The following is a 5,743-nucleotide window of genomic DNA, read 5'->3' as shown; positions in this document are numbered from 1 at the left end:
TTGATTCTTTCTGTGTAGTCGCTGAGGACGGAGGTAGCGTGCTACTCCTATTGGTTCGATAAGCATGGTTCTCACTATGGAAAATACTTATCTATACTATATTGCATCATCTGCTCCTCTTTGCGTAAAACCCAACGCAGATCACAAGTATTAGTCGCCCCACCCATAGCCCAACTTCCACCGCCCGAGTGCCCAACCCGCCATGCATGCTGGCCTCCTCAAGGCCCAGCCCAGGGTGGAAACCCCCTGGTTTTTCCGTATGCTGCACGGCTTGGCCCAGTGTTCCTCTGCTATTGTTCATCGTTCTCGGCACATCTTAGTTGCACTAGGCTCACCATATTAGACCTATAGTGCGTTGTTTTTCCATGTTGTGAATTTGTGTAATAACAAAAACATGCACATTTATACAAAATGCCATCATTTTAAAATGATAATACCTAAGTAACTATGCATCAGATTAAAATGTTTAAATTTATAAAATGCTTATAATTTCATGTAGTTTAGCAATATACAACTTTCAACCATGTTAAAAATTTATAGCTTGTTGTTTGTATTTTTTGCACAAATGCCATGTTAAAACGGTTTATTCCATAACTAAATAATCATAGCTCTCAACTAAATAAACTATATATGTAATTTGATTAGAAAAAAGTGTAGAATAACATGGTGTACTTTCTTTTCCTGTTTAATAAACATAAATCTATGGTTTAGATAAATCTGAACCAAATTCAAAATTTGCATATGCCGCCGCACTTTGGAAATGCTATATGATATTTCTGGCCTCATTTAATTTGCCTAGGTAGGTAGTTTACTCATGTTTAACCTCTTGCCATGTTGAGAACATTTAAACTTGTTGGTTGCCTGAATAAGAGAGCACTAAATAATTTACATGTGGAGTTTCATCAATATGCAACTCGTTAGATATTGAACTTCAATTAATGTGTAGTAATTGGTTGTTGCACTTTGCCATGATTTGCATATTTAACCATGACATGCATCATCCTTGTCTGTGCATCATGTCATGAATACGCTGTGGTGTTTACCGTGTCATTTATGTGTCTCTAGATTTGGTTCTCCTTGCTAGAGTTCTGAAAGTTTTTGGGAGTATGAGGATTCGTTCGACTACGTCGGTTTGTCTGCCTCATAGATTCACTCTTCTTCCAAGTGGAATTCCAGGGAAGATGACCATTACCTTGAATATCATTACTATCATTCCCATGCTAGTTGTATCATTTCTATCGCTATTTCTCGCTACCTAAATTTTGTTTGTCAAACCCCCAAAATGCCATGATAAGCCTGAACCCTCCTCATCCCAGCAAACAACTGTTTGGCTATTTTACCGCTTGCTCAGCCCGCCATATAGCGTTGCTAGTTGTAGGTGCAGGTTGTTCCATGTGATAACATTGATATCTTGGGATATCACAATATGCGATAGCCAGCTAAAATGCTTAGTGTTGCTTGATACTCATGATCAGCATTGGGTTTTTCATGAAGAGGAGTAGGTCATCGGAACAAAAAGTGGTTAAGTATTTCCCTCTATTATGAAACCAAGGTTTATCGAACCAATAGGAATATCAACAATAACCGTGTTCAGCAGCTGCTCACAAAAGGACAAACAACATGCACCCAACGCAGGCAAGAGGGATGTCAATCGCCTTGTCTTATTATTTGCAAGCAAGTCTAGTCTGTATATAATTTTAGGTTTTTTATTCCCATGCCCCTGTTTCCTTAGTCGTACTCAGTTTTCCCCATTTCCTTAGTTTTTGCTCACTTTTCCGCATGCGATGAAATTATGCTTTCACATTTTCCTCATTTTTGCTCCCGAAAAATGACTCAAAACTTACCCAAAATGAGCGTGTGGGGAAAACTGAGTACGACTAAGGAACCAGGGGCATGGGAATAAAAACACTAATTTTAGATAGTAAGATAAAATAAAAACAAGTAGATAACAACAAGGTAATGAAGGTTTCATCAATATGTTGTGAACAGACCCGGGGGCCATAGCTTTCCCTAAAGGCTTCTCTCATGGAAAAATAGCATATGATGGGTAAACAAATTACTATTGGGAAATTTACAGAAAAGCGAATAGTTATGTGATATTCACAGCAATGATCATCTGTATATGGGCATCAAGTCCATAAAAAATAGGCCGACTCATGGAGTAAGATGACATGACGTAGACAAAGTAAACTCAAGCAATGTGAATAAACCCCATCATTTTATCCTTAGTAGAAGCAACGCAAAGACGCATCTTGTCCCCCTCTGTCACTGGGATATAGAAATTGGCCAGGTTGAACCTACCACAACGTACCTCTCTCACCAAAGAAATACCGATCTAGTTGGCCAGACTCTTTCAGTAGATCGGAGATAATTATGAAGGTGTCATAATCATGCACATAAGAATCTTATAAAAATTTAGAGGTGAATCTAATATTCATCATCAATAATTTGAACATAAACCCAAAATTCTTCAGATCCCAACAAACACACCGCACAAAAGGAACTACATAATATGGATCGATGCGATGATGCGATGATCATTGTATTTTAGATTAAAGAGAGGGATTGCCATCTAGGTAATGACTATGGACCTGTATGTGTGTGGTGAACTACTCACACATCATCCTGAGGGCAACAAGGTTGATGGAGAGGCCCTCCGTGATAGATCCCCTATCCGGCAGGGTGCCAGAACGGAGCTCCAGATGGCCTCCTGTCAGAACAGAGACTTGCGGTGGCATAAAAAGTGTTTTGGGACCTCCTGGTGTTTTTAGGGTAGATGAGAATTTATAAGCCAAAGAACGGAGTCAGGAGGGCCATGAGGGGGAACAAGCTATCAGCGCGCCCCATGCCGCGCCTTGTTAGCTTGTGGGCCCCTCTTGAGGCCTTCATCCTTCTTCTGATGCTCGTTGGTCTTATTTTGTTCCATAAAAAATCATCAATTTTTTTAGGGAAATTGGACCTCGTTTGGTATGGAAAACCTGCAAAGTGAAAAACACGCAAATAATAGCAACTGGCACTCGGTAGTGGGTCAATAGGTTAGTGCTAAAAAATAATATAAAATGGTAAATAAATACCCTAAAAGCATACTAGAATGATACTATATCAGCATGGAATTTAAAAAATTATAGATACGTTGGAGATGTATCAAGCATCCCCAAGCTTAATTCCTACTCGTCCTTTAGTAGGTAAATGCTAAAAACAGAATTTTTGATGTGACATGTTATCCATGATGGAACCTTGTGCATGTATGCTCATTGAGAAATGATGAATTAACAAACATTAACATGTCAATACTTATAGGTATAAGCAACAAATCATTAATCTTTCAAAGTATACAATCCTCAAAGATTGTTTTACCCCCCATCTATCTTTTTTATATTAGCAACGCACGGCTCCATCTTCACCACATTAATACAAATTTCAAGCACCAAAGTGTTCAAGTCAGGCAATTTGATCGTACTCTTTTAATATGCATCAACTTTTTATTCTTCACGCAATACATGAGCGTGAACCATTGAGCATAGCATAAAGGTGGAATGGAATATGGTGGTAGGTTTAGAAGGGTTAAAAGTGGACAAGATAGTCTCACATTAACTAGGCGTACCAACGAGCTATGGAGATTCTCTTCGGTAGATATCAATGCGAGGAGTAGGCATTGCCATGCGAACAATGCACAAGAGCTATAAGTGTATGAAAGCTCCATTGAAGCTAAGTGGGGTGTGCATCCAACTTGCTTTCTCATGAAGACCTCAGGCATTTGAGGATGCCCATCATAGAAATATACAAGCCAAGTTTATGGAAAAGTGATTCCCACTAGCATAAGAATCCTATAACATGAGACTCTCTATATGAAGAACAATGTGACACTTTGAGGCACAAGTGTGGTAAAGGATAGTAGCAAAGTCCCTTCTCTCTTTTTTCTCTCATTCATTTTTATGGTGGGCTCATTTGGCCTCCCCGTTTTTATTTCCTCACTGGGACAATGCTCTAATAATGGTGACCATCAACTTTTATTTACTTACAACTCCATACGAAAACTGATAGGATGATATGACTCTGTATGAATGCCTCTTGCAATGTACCAGGATGTGCAAAGATCTAGCATGACATGTATCAAAAATATGATGAACGGCGGCTTTGCCACAAATACTATGTCAGCTCTATATGATCATGCAAAGCATTATGATGATGAACGAACTAGTCATGTGACGTGACAATGGAATTTGCGTGGCAATATATCTCGGAATGGCTATGAAAATGACATGATAGGTAGGTATGGCGGATGTTTTGAGGAACATATAACAAGGCTTATGTGCAACAGAGCATGCCACCTCACGGGGTTTGGATGCACTGGCGGAAGTTGTACCGATCCTCAAGGTGAGAACGAGCAATGCAGGGTATCGAAGAGGCTAGCAAATATGAGGAGGTAATATTACATATGTCCATGGTGTAACATTAGTCATAAAGAACTCATATACTTATTGCAGATTTTTATTAGTTTTATCCAAAATCAAAGTACTACTCGCACACGCCAAGTGAGGGGTCGGGATGAATTAACCATCGCGTGACTCTGTCTCAAAACAACAGAGTTTTCAATGAGGAATACAAATGCTCACACATCATCACCATGCCTTTTAATTTTTTTAGACCAATAAGAAGTTTAACATCTCTTAACATTGACACCTATCTGAATTAATAATAATGCACTCACACCTTTTTCATATCACCACATCAATATGCTACATGAAGGTTTTTATCATCATTCATTGGATACTCATTATTTTTTATCTAGTATTATGACCAATGCAAATTACCATTACTATTTGTCCAGCTCTCAAACAAATATAAGTGAAGGATGAGATCATGATATTTCTATAAAATCTACACGCCACCATGCTCAAAATGATATAATGAAGTACTAGAGCAACTTCTAAGCTTAAAAGATTTAAATGAAGCACATAGAGTATTCTAACAAATTGTGATGATGTGGTCTCCATCTGAAATAGGTGTGTACATCAAACAATGATTGTGGTAAACTAAAAGTAAAAGCAAACATAAGCAAACGACGCTCCAAGCAAAACTCATATCATGTGATGAATAAAAATATAGCTCCAAGTAACATATCGATGGATTGAGATGAAAAGAGGCATCTCCAACCTTAGACGCTTTAGTCTTCCTAGAATATTATATTGGGGTACCTTGGGCATCCCCAATCTTAGGCTTTTGCTACTCCTTAATCATTTGTCCATCGGAACAATACGCAAAACTTGAAAACTTCAATGACATAAAACTCAACAAATTTTGTGAGATCCTTTAGTATAAGCAACATATGAAATACTTTTAGGTGTTGTTACATATTGATTCTTATTTTATTTAGCATAGGGTAATGTATGTTAACTCCTCCATGGCTTATACCCCCCAATTTAATCCATAGCATCATCAAAACAAGCAAACTACACATGCAAAAATAGAATTTTACTAAAATAGAACAATCCATAGTAATCTGTTATTAAACTATACTTGTGTAACTCCACAAATTCTGAAAATAACGACAACCTGAGGAATTTTTATAGACAGTGCAAAAATTCAGCTTAAAAAGATATTCCACTAAAATCAGAGAAATTCTGCATTTGGCGCAAAGTTTCAGTTTTTGCACCGTATCAATTCTACTCATCATGAAAATCATCCCAAAGGATTTACTTGGCACAAGTACTAATTAAAACATAAAACAAAATAATTACAG

Source organism: Hordeum vulgare, chromosome 1H (assembly GCF_904849725.1).
Source record: "Hordeum vulgare subsp. vulgare chromosome 1H, MorexV3_pseudomolecules_assembly, whole genome shotgun sequence".
Lineage (NCBI taxonomy): Eukaryota > Viridiplantae > Streptophyta > Magnoliopsida > Poales > Poaceae > Hordeum > Hordeum vulgare.
The sequence above is the reverse complement of the archived record's forward strand: the minus strand, read 5'-3'. Positions refer to the sequence as shown.